Here is a 16,623-nt window from a genome sequence, read left to right on the forward strand (position 1 = left end):
CTGCCCACTATTATTTAAAAGAAAGTCAAAATTCATACAGGTATGTCTTCACATGCAGGGGGTTCTCACCATCACTATGAATCAAACAAAACATTTAGCCTCCTGCCTCTCTAGTGGCAACTTCACTGCTACAAGCACCTCTTTAGTGTCCTCCTACCTTTTTTTGGTCCTCCTGACAATGAAACCAGTCCCAGTGTTTATGCACAGATGCTTCATCTCAGTTCTGCATCTTCCTTACAGCTTCCTAGATGCTCTGTCCCTCATGGACTCTCTCAAAGGCCAAGGCTTTGGTCTGTTCCAACCTGGACAGCATGGTGCATAGCAGCACCTCTCACAGCTCCCTTCACACATTGACCTCCTTAGGTGGGTGGGACTCTGAGCTCTACCTATAAAGTCATATAAAGCCAGCACAGACCTGTGCCATGAGTGTGCTTGCTTCTTGGAAAGTCTGGTATAAACCACCATTTTACAGAGTGGCACAGGGTTGGCCTGCCACAATATACACGTATGTTTTGCCTTGCATTTCTGTATTTAACTGAATGAGTTGTTTTACAAGTTAAGATAACATACACTTTAATTAAAAAAAGCAAAGGTATGCTATAGTCCTAGACAACCAACCACAATATTTCTTTCTCCAGCTTAAAGCTGGTACACTAATAAAATATAAATACTGTATTAAATAAAGGTACAGGCAGTCAAAGCACGGTGTACAGTACCTAAATACACATAATCCTTGATTATTTAAAATAATTTACTATTCTATATATGAAGTGACTATGGGGGCTATTTACTAAAGGCAACCCCACTTTGCACTACAAGTGCACTTGAAAGTGCAATCACTGTAGATTGATGTAGATCTGAGGGGAAGCTCTGAAATGAGGGGAAGCTCTGCAGATTTTATCATCCAATCATGTGCAAGCAAAAATGCTGTTTTTTTAATTTTCCTTGCATGTCCTCCTCAGATCTACAGTGACTGAACTTCCAAGTGCACTGTGCACTTGTAGTGCAAAGTGGAGTTACCTTTAGTAAATAACCCCCTATATCACTATTTAGAAAAAGAAACAAGACCAGTCTTCAAACAAAAAGCACTAATACTTACCCCTTCCATTGCCTGACCTGCTGAACCCCACTGATGTAAGCTTGTCGAAGATTCTTTAGAACCCAGCACTCTTCCATGTGTGCGGGATGCCTGCTCCTCCAGTGTGCTCAGGGTGTGTGGTTGGGTGGAGACATGTAGGCTAAAGCTGCTTCTTATCGTTTATTCACATAGGCTGGTCTGGAGTAGGGGCTATTCTATCCTTTCTACATTTTCTAGCCTTCTGGATTGGTATTAGCACAAGACTGCCCCCCCCCCCCCCATATGCTCTGGGACACAGGGATATGCTTTCACCTCCACTTTGAGAGGCAACAAAAGCAATATTACAGGTCGTAGAAGTATCTCTATCTTTCTTGCTACCTTATGGTATAACATGGTTTGTCAGGTCACCCATTCAGATCTAATTCTGCTTTATGAGTGTCTAAATATCTGGTCAAATGATGGTTGGAAAATGTACTGATGAAGAGTAGTATCAAATTAAAATAAAAGCAAATTAAAGTAAACCCTAACTGAATGCCATTTAATTAGCTGAAAACAATATTATCATAAACAACAGCCACGTTTTTTATACACACAATGCTGTTTTCACTTTTTTTAGTCCTTTGTTGTATTTTGTTGTTACTTATCTCCTGCAATATCTTTGCTGCCAATTCCCGTCTACGTCCACTTTAATATCTGCTTTACATAATGTTTCAGGGCAGGTTTCGTGATGGTAACAAAAGTGGAATATTCCTGTGCAATGTGCACTAACACAGCCTCTTGCAGTCAGTATCAGAAGCTTGTGTGACAAAGTGACAACAAGGGAGAACAATTATGACATGGGCATGGAGGTTTTCACCCTGTAAGTGTTTGCACAATGACCTTACTGACAAGACTACCAGGTATTATCGTAGCAAAAAAAATAAAACATTTTTACCTGGCAGTCCTGCAAATAACACACTTCCTATCAATGGGTACATCACTTCTCCACTGTATCTGTGGGGAGAGCCATTGTGGAGGGAGCCATGGTTATCACCCTAGGCTACTCTCCTAATATGAACTCCAAACATTTTTGTCTCCCTTCATCTTTATTACATGGAGGAAGTGCAATTTGTAGGAATAAATAGCTAGGAAGGATGACATTCTTCTGTACAGCTCACAGGAAGTAACAAGGACACTGCATTGTTGGCAGGATCAACAGGTATTTTTTGTATTTGCTAAAAATGTTCTTAGCTTGGAACAAAAAAAGAAAACGAATGCAGCCATCACATCTAAGGACTGTAAGCAGCAACATATTGCAATTTTGTTCCTGGGCTTAGTTATCCTTTATTTTACAGTAAGTCATGCTTCTGCAGCTGCAACGCCCTCTGGAAATCACATCAATTTCTAGGAAAATGCACGGTTTAACTCAAAGTGAAATACATTATTAATGGCTATGTGCTTTATTCCAATGAGGCATTAATGTTAACAATAGGTTTACTTTAGGAGAGACTTGGCTTTAGATGCTTATAATTACATTTTCTTAGGTTACAAGGGTGGAGCAGATGAGCATCAGGGTACAGTGGTGGGGCAGATGAGCAGGGAGTACAGAGGTGGGGCAGATGTGCAGGGGGTTACAGTGGTGGAGCAGATGTGCAGGGGGTTACAGTCATGGGGCAGATGAGCAGGGGGTACAGTGGCAGATGAGCAGGGGGTACAGTGGCAGATGAACAGGGGGTACAGTGGTGGGAGAGATGTGCGTTACAGTTGTGGGGCAGATGAGCAGGGAGTACAGTGGTGAAACAGATTTACAGGGGGGACAGTCATCTGAGGTGTGAAGGTGCATGAATTGGGGCTCATCTGAAGTGTGGAGTTGAAGGAATTGGGACTGATCTGAGGCGTGAGAGTGCAGGATATTAATTTCTCACTACTAAAGTAGTTTACAGCATTTACTTTATAAAAAATACTTTTCGTGATTGAGAGTGTGAAGTTGATATTTTTTTGTTATAAAATCGTAATGCTCAATTTCTTTGAAAACATTTTTCAGCACACTGTGCTCAAAAGGTTGCCTACCCCTGTTCTAGACCTTTATTAATGCTTGATTGTGGATGTATTCTCATCATTAACACATTTAATACTTTGTGTACAGTATGGTTTTGGCAGTACTTGAATCTTCTTATACTGTATGCGATTTAAAACTTGTTTTTAGCAAGGATAGTTTGCAAAGGAGGTATTGACCAGTATTTCACTGAAGCTTTCCTTGTTTTTGCAGATGCAAAAATGTCATACCACTGCCCAATTTCTATCTAATTCTCATTGAGAATTAGGACACCACACGTGATACAGCAGTGTAACATTTGACAATGAGAGGGCAGGTTTAATGAGCAAAACTAGGTTGATCTAGGTACTAGAGACTGAATACTAAGAAACTGCAGATAACAAGGCAGTGAAAGAACTAGCCACAATAGGGCAGTTATTGAATAAGACTAGCTTAAAATGTACAAGGGACACAGGTGTGGAACAGGTTGAAAGAAAGAAATTAGCCTACTAGCCAGAAGTTCCAAGCTATGGCAAATGAGATGAGCACAATGAAAAGGTTGGGGGTGTTGCTACGTGAATATTATTCTTATCGTGAGACCAAAGTTTTATATGGGTTGATTTACTAAAGGCATACTGATCATTCATAACATTAGGATCACTAATTGATTGTTCAGTGGCAGTGGTCAATGGGATATATTAGAAAAATGGAAATCGCAGTTTGTTATATAAGGGACTGCATAGCTGTAGACTGGTCAGGGTACCTATGCTGACCCGTGTCCATAGCCAAAAGAGCCTAACATGGATATGTGGGCATTAGAAATGGACCAGTTCAATGAATAACATTTTATTTTACATCATGTGGATGGCCGGGTGTGTGTGCGTCACTTACCTTGGGAAGAGATGGTACCAGGAAGCAGTATGGAAAGATGGCAAGCTGACAAAGGCAGTGTGATGCTTTGGGCAATGTTCTGCTGACAGCCTTGGTCTGCCGTATATGTGGATGTTATTTTGACAAGTAACACCCAACTTAACCTTTGTTGCTGACCATGTAAACCCCTTCATGTAAACAGTATTCCATGACAGCATTGGCTTCTTTCAGTCAGATAATGTGCCCTTCCACACTGCAAAGATGGTTCAAGAGTAGTTTAAGGAACAAGTTTGAGGTATTGGCCTCCAAATTCTCCAGATATCAATCCATTGAGCATTTGTAGGATGTGCTGTAAAAACAAGTCTGATCCATGAAGGCCCCACCTTGAAACTTAAAATATCAGCTACTGACAGCTTGGGGCTAGATAAAAGAGTATACATTTAGAGGTCTAGTGGTGGCACCCATGCTGTGACAGGTTAGGGCTGTTTTGGTGGCAACAGGGGGACTTAGTCAATATTAGGTGGCTCATCATAATGTTCACTTATCACTTTGCAAGGGAATTTTTCCTTAGCCTAGCGAATGTGGTGAAGTTTCACTTTGCAAAGAAAAACCAAGCATGTGCAAGCAAAGTAGAAAAATGATAAAAAATAAAAATGATCTAATAAATGTAACAGCCTATTTGCCTGTAGTAAACCAACTCTATAGAGTCAGCTACTATAGTCTATAAAGCTGGAGATCCTAATGCCAAACAAATGGAACACAAAGCTGCTGAGCCATATGGATTCATGGGTTCTACTTCACAAGTGACCCACAAAGTTATTGAAGGAAAAGTATTCTGTAAGGCTAAAAAATACTTTTTTATTGTTTGAAATCAATAAAAACAAAAAAGTAAATGACGGTACATGTTCCTTAATACTTATGTTTATTTTTGTTTTGTTTTTTTACTAACCTGCAAAAGTAAAAGAAAGAGTTACTCATTTAATTTGTCCCATGTTTCATAAACTATCTTTATACTGCCACATAGGTAGACAGGAACTTATTTATCAGAAACAATATTTATTGTATCTAAAATCACTAGCTCCTATCACATGCAACACATACTTGTCTATTTGGAATTTTGTCACTATCATAAAGGGAAGAATAGTGGCTTTTGGTTCATTTGTTGCTAAAATACATATTAGCTTGAATGTGGCCAAGCATTTCAATAGTAAGATCTTCTTTTATCTATTTAAATAATTAGCATGTTACAGAACACCACCAACCCTATTTCTTACATTACTGGCAGGCTGAAATGTAATAATGGAGTGATATAATGTACAAATTGAAAGATCAGTGTAATATTGTACATTATTAAACTACTTGTATCACTTGAATGGAGAAATGATAAAACACGGCTGGCTCATCTAATTTATTCACAATCAGTACACAGCCATCTGGATTTTCTGCTTTCCTTTGAGATTCACATTTGGTCTATGGCAAGGTTGGAAGGCGATAAGGACCAAAAGTGAAAGACAACAGACAAGGAAGCAATTATTTTTCCCAAATTAGGGACTTGCATATATTTACAAATGAAAAACTTGGATCATTGTTTTTAATTAATGGCTCTTTCTCAAATTCCAGTTCTTGGCAGCATTACCAGGAAAAAAGTACTAATCTTGTCTTTCAGTTTGCATTCACATTTTTTTTTTTTTAATTAGCGTGTAGTGCCGCTTCCTGGTGACCTTCGCAATAACAAATAACAGTAAAAATGGTACCATGATATTTACTGTAATTGTAGTTGTAACTGTACAAATGTGAATGTTATATATAGTTTCCATTATTATACAATGATCTAATCAACATGTTGTGATGTTTCTTTGTATGTTACAGCATCGGTATGCATTATAAAGAATAGATATTAATTATTAGGTGGTAAGAATCCTAATTTTAGAGTACAGCTTTAGTATTCAAAGCAACTCCAAGACTAAGGCCCAATAGCCAATTTGGTCTTAATATGCCTGATAATGCTTTTACACATAAGTTCATAGACAGCAATTACATACAAAGCAGTGTGTTTATTTACATATTCCTGTTTAAATGTTATTTTCTTATTTCTTTTCATTCTGAAATCTGCACAGATAAAAGGTTATTTTCAATAAGATATGAACATCAAGCACAGAGGAGTAGCTTGAGGCTTGTAGGCCCTGATGCAAAAGTTGACCTGGGGCTCCCCTACTACCACTTGCTGTTTCCACTGCACTCCAAGATACTCCCACCATGCTCCAAGATACTCAAAGTAGCTAAAGAGTCATTTCACATCTTTATTTACATATTGAGAGGGTAATTCAAAAGATTTTGGAAAATGTCCACATTTTGACATACCTCTCCAATTCTTTTGAATGCCCTAGAGCAAGGTTAGGCAACCTTTGAGAGGTGGAGATCTACCTAGACAAAATGAAAAATATCAAGGATCACCATGATTTGGCACCCTTTTTTTAATAAATAAATCAGCAAGCCCTAACTAAATAGTGAAGAAAACTTAGCGTAGTCAGTAGGGCGATGAACAGTGTCAGTAGGGTAGGGGAGACAGATGAGCACACGAGGGGTATGGGCAGCAGAAATAAGAGTAATCTGGACAGGAGGGGGGTCATGGGGGGGGGGGCTAAGGCTACTATAAATTGAGGGTACACATTTTGATTGGACATGATTTTCATTTTGGCTAGTTCAGATAGTTGTAGTATGGACATATTTTACCTCTGAGTAGCTTATATATCAAGGCAAAGCAGAATGCAATGACTGCAGATATTTCACCATTGAGTCTGGTTGATTGTTATAGGTTGCTGCCTTTTGAGCAGGTATTACTCGTTGCAGTACTTACTCCGGGCATTACTCCCCCCCCCCCCCCCTCCAACACACACACAGCCTAGATGCATCAGCCATGCAGCTTTTAAGGTGCCACATCCCCAAATGCAATATAGTGCAGAAAATGAAATGATTGATGGGATGTTTAAGGCACCACAAAAAGATTTATTCATAGAGTAAAATGCATCAATTTTATTTGTGCAAAAATGAAAAAAGAACTCGGAGATTCCATTACATAAAGCAAACAAAAAATCTGATATAACATGATTATCATCAAAGCTATAGATCCACTAGAGGCGCCCCTAATCCGTGAATGCTACCTCAACGCCTGCCAGCTTCAATCATCTTCTTCAGGGGGTTGATGAAATGGATTATTCCTACAAAAAAAGCAATATAATGACCAATAAGTATAACGATCGTGTAGAAAACAAAAAACTTAATGATAATGAAACACATTATCCATTAAATCAAATTGCAATCACAATATTGGTAAATTGGTAAATTGAAAATGTAGCCATTCAAAGATGTCTCCACTAGATCACATGGGGTGGAGAGTTTCCTGATCTCCAACAATGCAGATCGCATACTCTCCTCATTATACCTGTGGATATCCTGTGAGGAACAAATTGTTTGAGAAATGGAAAGAGGATCTCCCTGCCTTGAAGGATGATGACTGGGAGGAAGGGATCCAAGAATATATCCCATTAATGATTTCTGCTAGAGACAGATTCATTCAACTTAAATTCATACACAGAGCGTACTATACCCCACAAAGGCTAGCGAGAATATACCCTACACAATCTGACAGATGCCCAAAATGTACCACTGAAATGGGCACCTTCTTCCTGCCCCTCATACAAAAATTCTGGTTAGATGTATTCTCTACGATCAACTCAGTTGGAGGCTTGTCGATAGGCCTAGATCCGCTTATTCTCCTGCAGGGTATATGTGATAATGTCCCACCAAGCACACACAAACAGCTGTTCATATTCTACACAACATTCTACACTATGAAAGCTATCCTACTTCATTGGAAGCAACCAGAACCTCCCACAGTCTCACACTGGAGAGCCATGAGTGACTCTATTCTAGCACTATAAAAACTTGCGTATATGAGTTGGAAATGTCCCCAAAAATTTGTTAAGATGTGGGGTAGCTGGACTAAGAACTGAATAATAGAGCTTGGCTGAGGGCCCCACAAGGTCGAGGAGAGCAAGGAATGGGAAATGAGCCTTGGGAGTTTGATTTGCCCCTCTTCATTCTCAACTGATTATTGATGGTATTTTATATTTTGTATTATAGTACTATGATTCGGAAGACTGATTGTAAACCGTAATTTGTGCTAAAAATATGTAAACTGCTATGTTAATTTTTATGTCATGCTTCTCCTCTTGGAGACAAAAAAAAAACGTATCTGTTAAAAAAAAAAAGAAGATGTCTCCACCCAACATTTATCACCTGAGCGGACAGAGATGAGCACACGGGACAACAGCAGCTGCCGCATGAAACTGGATTACTAAAAAGTACATAAATAGAAGAATATATACAAGATCAGTGTTCCTCAATCTTTTTCCAGTCGGGGCACCCTTGAAAAGTATTTTTAGTCTTGAGGCACCCCAGTCTAAGGCTTAGTTCACATTATTGCTATTCACAGAATGTGCGCAAAATCGCACACGTACCTGACAAACACGCTGCTCTTTACTAGATACATAGGGATGTCATTATTCTTAATGGTACCCCCACGCATTGGTAAAAGTGATTTTTTTTCCGTGTAGTGCAATTAGAAAATAAATGATAAGGGAATTCTTTCCTTGTGTTTCTGTGCGGCAGCCCACTGAAATGAATTTGCTGCCCCATCAGGGTCTGAGGAGGGTAAAACCACATGCTTTAGCTGCATTTTTTTCCACCCCCAACTGCTCCCCCTTAAGCTGCAAAAGAAGCAGCTGGGGGGTACACATACTGCAGTTGTGGCTGTGGTTTTGGCTGGAAGTATACACCCAGGGCTGTGCTGCAACCACCCTGCAACTGTGTGCACTGAACATAGTACCAGCATAGTGCTGATGTATTTAGGGGTTTAAAAAAGAAGCAATATATGGTCTCTTCACTGCCTGTCAAATGCCTCTGACAAGCAATCTGAGCATGGGTCGCTTTTCAGAGGAACTGCCATTTCTTGCTGGTAATATGAACAATAAATAAAGAAACACATACTGTATTTACTCATCTTTCACATTTTACAAAAATATTGGGGTATGTATTGTGTTTTTTTTTAAATTCATTAAAGCGTATTTTTTCCAAAAAAGTTGCGTTTGCAAAACCTCTGCGCAAATACCATGTGACTTAAAAATTGTAACAATTGCCATTTTATTCTTTGCTAAAAAAAAAATAGATAATGTTTGGGGTTATAAGTAATTTTCTAGCAAAAAATACTGATTTAAACTTGTAAACAAAATGTGCCAGAAAAAAGCCTGATCTTAAAGTAGTTATAAACTCCTATTGATTAATTGTACCTCTAAGTAAGCCTATAATAAGGTTTACCTATAGGTACTGTAAATTTCTCCTAAACGTGCACCGTTTAGGAGATATTTACTGTATATGCAATCAATGATGTAATCGATTTGAAGGAACAGCCACCCGTGCCGTTCCTTCAAAGCCCTGTGCCGTGACTGGTGGCTCACATGCGCATTCGTGGGAGTGACGTGAAGATGGATGCGGCCTCCAGTGGTGATAATGCCAGCACAATATGCCTTTACTTTGCAGGTCAGAATTTTTTTAACAAAAATAGGCGGTTTACTTCCTCTTTAAATTGGCATGACATTAAGAAAATGTTTGATACTGTTCCTGGCCCTATTTCCAGTAAGTCTTGTGACACTGGGGGTTCTGCCTACATTTTCCTCCATTGGATCACTTCGTTATACCGCTATCCAAGGGCATATGTTAACCACTTCCCTACCCACCCATAGTAATATGACGCCCGCAGATGGGATCTCCCATGCTGGGCGAGCGTCATATGGCGTCCTCCCATTCCCGGCCACCTGGTGGCCGCTATGTCTGCCATGCACCCACGATTGACCGGGAACAAAGCAGGACTGTGGATCTGTGTATGTAAACACACAGATCCACGTCCTGTCAGAGGAGAGGAGACACCGATCGGTCTCCTCCCCTTGTGAGTCCCCTCCCCCCCACAGTTAGAACATAATTAACGCCTGCAGCGCCCCCTGGTGTTAACCCCTTCCCTACCAGCCACATTTACACAGTAATCAGTGCAATTTTATAGCACCGATGGCTGTGTAAATGTGAATGGTCCCAAAAATGTGTCAAAAGTGTCCGATATGTCCGTCAAAATGTTGCAGTCATGAAAAAAATTGCAGATCGCCATCATTACTAAAGTAAAAAAAAATGCCATAAATTTATCCCCTATTTTTTAGACGCTATAACTTTTGTGAAAACCAATCAATATACGCTTATTGCGATTTTTTTACCAAAAATATGTAGAAGAATACGAATGGGCCTAAACTGAGGGAAAAATTTGTTTTTAAAAATAAAAAATGGAATATATATTATAGCAAAAAGTAAAAATATTGTGTTTTTTTCAAAATTGTCACTTTTCTTTTGTTTATATCACAAAAAATAAAAACCGCAGAGGTGATCAAATACCACCAAAAGAAATCTCTATTTGTGGGGAAAAAAATGACGTCAATTTTGTTTGGGTGCAACGTCGCACGACCACGCAATTGTCAGTTAAAGCGACGCAGTGCCGATTCGCAAAAAGTGCTCTGGTAAGGAAGGGGGTAAAATCGTCTGGGGCTGAAGTGGTTAAATACACTGGGTAACACTTTGATTTTTTCCTGATCAACAGGAGGACAAGGCAGGGATGCCACCTCTCTCCCCTCCTCTTTGCTCTTGCCTTCAAATTACTAACGCAACTAATACGCTCTGACCCAAATATCAAAAGTGTCGAGGTGGGGAGGCATCAACATAAACTATGTCTCTTTGCAGATGATGTGCTTCTGTTCTTTACATCACCACTGCGTGTAACCTCCTCCACACCTTGGATAGTTTTGCAAGCATCTCCACACTGGCTGTAAACCCACAGAAATCACAAGCCCTCAATATTTCTTTGCCTGAAGAGGAACTAAATCATCTACAAGAGACCTTCCCATTTACCTGTCCTCCACATTATCTTTCATCTCTAGGCACTAAGCCACCTCATAATTTTGTTGATATATAGTGCCTTAATCTAGAATCTCTAAATTTGTTCCTAACCATCCCCCAACATGTTGTGCTGCCAATGGCACCTTCTTGCATATTTGGTGGTCCTGCCCTATTGTTAATCAGTTCTGGGACAAAATAGTCTAAATTATCTCCATATTTTCCTCCACTGTGATCCTTACCAACCCCCTCATAATACTGCGAAATGTATGCCCCTCAAATTTATCCCGGGCCAAATTTAAACGGTTAGGCTCCTTTCACATGGGCTGGATTTAGTTTTCCTCAGGGGATCCATTCTTCATCCCCTTCTCCACTGAGCAGAGTGGTCAGATGACAGGTCCATGTCTGCTGCGCTTAAGCAGAGTGGACTCTGACACAGCCCCCCTCTGCTCCATGGGCAGTTGGATGTAAACAGACCAGCTGTCCATTAAGACCTGACTGCCCTCTGATCTGATCTGGCCAGACAGAGGGGAACAGATCTCCTTCCATTTGTTTTTACTAAATTGGATCGGAGGTAGCCAGGTGTTAACAGACACAAGTCCATTAACATCTTACTGCCCATAGAGGAGCAGAACAAAAACTGACAGAAAGACCCAATTGGACCTCTCGTGTGAAAGGGGCCTTACTCCAGGTAACAACAGCTGAAAAACAAGCCATAGTGAAGGCCTGAAAGACTAACTCCCTTAATATAATGGGGACCAAACCCAAGATTACTAAAGCTATGATCCATGCTAAAATTGAGGCAGTTCTTTAAGATAAGGTACATCATTAAACCAAACTATGATAGCCATGGATCCATCACTTTGTACCCCATCTCTTCTATTCCCTTAACATCACTGTCTCAACTTATTTTCCTTACTCATGCCACTTCCCATTGACCCCCAGGGACTCCCCCTTCCCTCCCTCTTCTTCTTTTCCCTGCTACATTAGACTTGGCTATTCAGAGTAGTCTCTTATCTAACTCTGGATTTTCATTAACCTGTTAGGGATACTAGCTGTGTTACACAGTTCATTCTCAGTTGTATATCCACAATAATTTCTTCTACTTTATAGGTTTTATAGCCTTGTGCTCTATTGACACCTTTGAATAACAGCTCATCTTTTGTTATATTGATACTGTCAAAGGTAATACCTTTTTATGCAGCTACTGCACAACCTATGATCTTCTCTCTACTTTGAAAGCCATGATATTTGCTATTTACTAATAAAAACATTGAACATGAAAAACAGTCTGAGAAGGTAAATTAAGGGGCTGAATTGATCATAGTACAGTTTTCCCAATTATTTAACTCTAGATTAAAGCTACATAATTTGCCTTTAAAATGTGAGTCGTGGATCCCAAGTGCTTTCACAGAAGAAACTTCTATGTCACCTGATACATTACAAGAAGGAAATAAATATTGACCATCACCGAAGTCATGGTCACAAAAGTGATATCTCAGTATTTTGAATGCTGATGATTATTTTATATTACATTTTTTTACTATTGTTAGGATAATTAGTCACAATTACCTATTGGCTGTTTGGGTCATGTGGCTCTACATGGGAGGATTCCTCCAGTGGATAAATTGTAGGATGGTAGGAACAGACTCTGTGACTGACCACTGGAACACTGGGTGTGATGAAAAGGATTTTTTGGTGAGACCATCTGTTTGGGATATATTCTGCTGTCCATCTAATGGGTAATTATCATGTTTCATCTATACACATTCTATAGATATATACCATTTACTCTGTATTGAGTCTAGTATAATGTGATATACAGTATATTTCTTGCTTGTACATTATGGATGCCAATTGAGGACTTCCTCGCACCTTATAAGACCCTCCCACCCTTCATCCCAAATGGGATAGAGACAATACACCTGTAGGATTCCAGTGAATCTATGGTTTTAATACAATGAGAATGATGGGTTTCATCATGCTGGTATAAACAAATACTCTTTATTTTGGATATGCTCATATAATGATATGAGTGCTTCCAATCAGAATGTGTTTATAATATACATATTATATCTTTTAACCACTTGTGGACAGCCCACCGTAGATATACTGCGCCCCACAGCCCCAGTTGTGCTGCAATTCATTGCAGCACAAACCAATCAGCGGGTGCTGGCCACTGATTGGTCGCCAGGACCTGCCCATCAGCTCTGGTAATTACTGTAATTATTGAAGAGACCCCTGTGTATGTAAACAAACACAGAGCTCTCTTCTGACAGCAGCAATGTGTTGTTTTTTCTCCCTGCAAAGCAGAAAGTAAAAACCGTAAGCAGCACACGCATCAACACATATTAGGCACACATATAACCCCTTTATCACCCTAGATGTTAACCTATTACCAGCCAGTGTCATTAGTACAGTGCATAGTTTTATTACTGATCACTGTAATAGTCTTCCTGGTTCCCAAATAAGTATCAAAAGTGTCAGGTAGGGTCCAACTGTCTGCTGCAATCCTACTATAAAGCTCTGATCGCCACCATTACTAGTAAAAAATAAATAAAAACTCTATAAATATATTCCATAGTTTGTAGACACTATAACTTTTGCACAAAATCAATGTAATCTTATCAGGATTTTTTTACCAAAAATATGTTGCAGATTACATATTGGCCTAAATTGATGAAGCAATTCGAAATTTTACATTTTTTATTGGCTATGTTTTATAGCAGAAAGTACATTTTTTTTATTTTTTTTTCAAAATTGTCGGTCTTCCGAAGCTGAAGTGGTTAACCTATACTGCTGCAGGGTGACTCTATTGTACGAAACAAAATACGTATATGTCGTTTCATGCAATAGATACTGTGGGTGCACACGCATGGGTCCGGTGGACTTTATGTCCTGCTGACCACCCACAAATGCTGCACAGAGAGGCAGAACGGGGATCTGCCTATGTAAACAAGGAGGATCCCCATTCTGACAAGGGACAGTATGGAGATCTGCTGTTCTTAGTGATCAGTAACAGTGATCTCTGTGTTGTCCCAGTGAGCCCAGCCCCCACACAGTTAGAATACACCCAAGGAACACAATTAACCCTTTGATCGCCCCTAGTGTTAACCCCTTCCCTGCCAGCATCATACATTGATCAGTGAATTTTCTTTAGCACTGACCACTGTAATAATGTCATTGGTCCCCAAAAAGTGTCACTTGGGGTCAGGTTTGTCTGCTGCAATGTCACAGTCCCACTAAAAATCACAGATCGCCACCATTAAAACATAAAAAAACATAAAAACATAAAAAAATAAAATAAAAGTCCATAAATCAATCCCCTATTTTGTATACGCTATAACTTTTGCACAAACCAATCAATATACGCTTATTGCTTTTTTTTTTTTTACCAAAAAAATGTAGCAGAATACATATTGGCCTAAACTGATGAATACATTTGTTTTTTTGTTATTTTTATTGGATATGAATTATAGCAGAAAGTAAAAAAACTTTTTTAAAAAAAAAATTCAAAAGTTTATAGCGCAAAAAATAAAAACTGCAGAGGTGATCAAATACCACCAAAAGAAAGCTCCATTTGTGGGGAAAAAAGAGACATCATTTTTGTTTGGGTACCACATCGCATGACCGCGCAATTGTCAGTTAAGGCAACGCAGTGCCATATCGCCAAAAAAATGGCCTGGTCATTAAGGGGGTAAGTCCTTCCGGGGCTGACGTGGTTAAAGATCGTTCAAATGTACTCCTGAAGAAAATATATTAAATCTTGTCAAATCTACATGTGTAGTGTATTATATTTAAGCAAATACTTTAACCCTATATTCAATATTTTATTGTTTGACATGTGTTTTAGCTGCTATTAAATGTTAGAATAAAGTGTATGATTTTTATAAACACAGTGTTTTCCTTGTATCAATATGTTCCTCTAAAAGCCCTTGGCTACTACCACTTTTGTTTGTAAATGAGTATAGAATCAGGAGACTAAACATTGGGGGTTATTTACGAAAGGTAACTCCACTTTGTACTGAAAGTGCACTTGGAAGTGCAGTCGCTCTAAATCTAAGGGGTAGATCTGAAATGAGGGGAAGCTCTGCTGATTTTATCATCCAATCATGTGCAAGCTAAAATGTTGTTTTTTTATTTTCCTTGCATGTTCCCCTCTGATCTACAGCGACTGCACTTCCAAGTCCACTTGCAGTGCAAAGTGGATTTTCATTTAGTAAATAACCCCCATTGCTTTAATACCCCGTCTTAGATAAAACTTGTCATAAGGGAAATTTGGAGGCTGCCATTGCTGGTTCTAGGTTATTTTATATGGTGTGCACCCAGGAGTCCTGGAGCATTATGGTTTTTCTGAAGAGAGCACACTGAAGCTCTTTCCTTTCAGTTATTCTGTCTCTCTTTAATTATACTTTGGATATGCATGGGCGTCCGCAGCAGGGGGCAAGGGGGGTCAAGTGCCCCCCCCTGGAATCCCCAAGGTGTCTGCCGTAGCAGTGCTGCATTTTTTTTCACTTTTTTTTCTTCCTTTTTTTGTCCGCTGGCGGCTGCATCCTCCGCCCTCTCCGACTCCTATGGATCAGAACACTGGCTGGCTCTGTTTACTGCGGCCGCTCTGTAACATGGCCCCGCCCCCTCAGACCGAATCGTGTGATAGTAAAGAGAATCAATGCTCCACCTATCACATAAGTCGGTCTGGGGGGGGCGGGGCCATGTTACAGAGCGCCCGCAGTACACAGAGCCATCCAGCACTATGATCAAGAGAAGGAGATGCTGCAGGTACAGCACGCCCTATGTGCCACAGTGCCTGGATAGGAGGATCAGGGGGGGGGATTTCCAACTTATTTTACTGTCCCCAGTTCACCTTGTGCTCCCTGCCCCCCCAGTGCTCTCCTCCCCACCACACTCTCCTACCCCCCCCCCCCCCAGTGCTCTCCTCCACCACCACACTCTCCTGTCCCCCCCCCCAGTGCTCTCCTCCACCACCACACTCTCCTGCCCCCCCAGTGCTCTCCTCCACCACCACACTCTCCTGTCCCCCCCTCCCAGTGCTCTCCTCCACCACCACACTCTCCTGCCCCCCCAGTGCTCTCCTCCACCACCACACTCTCCTGCCTCCCCCCTCTCTCACCCACCACACTCTCCTGTCCCCCCCCCCAGTGCTCTCCTCCACCACCACACTCTCCTGCCCCCCCGTGCTCTCCTCCACCACCACACTCTCCTGTCCCCCCCCCAGTGCTCTCCTCCACCACCACACTCTCCTGCCCCCCCAGTGCTCTCCTCCACCACCACACTCTCCTGTCCTCCCCCCAGTGCTCTCCTCCACCACCACACTCTCCTGCCCCCCCCCCCAGTGCTCTCCTCCACCACCACACTCTCATGCCTCCCCCCTCTCTCACCCACCACACTCTCCTGTCCCCCCCCCGTGCTCTCCTCCACCACCACACTCTCCTGTCCCCCCCCCCAGTGCTCTCCTCCACCACCACACTCTCCTGCCCCCCCCAGTGCTCTCCTCCACCACCACACTCTCCTGTCCCCCCCCAGTGCTCTCCTCCACCACCACACTCTCCTGCCCCCCCCCCAGTGCTCTCCTCCACCACCACACTCTCCTGCCTCCCCCCTCTCTCACCCACCACACTCTCCTGTGCCCCCCCCTGTGCTCTCCTCCACC

At 41.1% G+C, this 16,623-nt stretch overlaps 1 long non-coding RNA gene across 1 annotated transcript in view; it reads right to left on the reverse strand.

Annotated features, from left to right (window-relative positions):
- Window positions 1-6,998: 6,998 nt before the first annotated feature.
- The window catches only part of LOC143998356 (uncharacterized), a 277,732-nt gene continuing 268,107 nt past the window's right edge, over window positions 6,999-16,623 (reverse strand). The window contains exon 4 of the long non-coding RNA XR_013277877.1: window positions 6,999-7,180. This is a non-coding gene — a long non-coding RNA (uncharacterized LOC143998356). The remainder of the gene's footprint in view (window positions 7,181-16,623) is intronic.

Source organism: Lithobates pipiens, unplaced genomic scaffold, assembly GCF_037356315.1.
Source record: "Lithobates pipiens isolate NorthernLeopardFrog02 unplaced genomic scaffold, aLitPip1_a1.2 Scaffold_19, whole genome shotgun sequence".
Taxonomy (NCBI): Eukaryota; Metazoa; Chordata; class Amphibia; order Anura; family Ranidae; genus Lithobates; species Lithobates pipiens.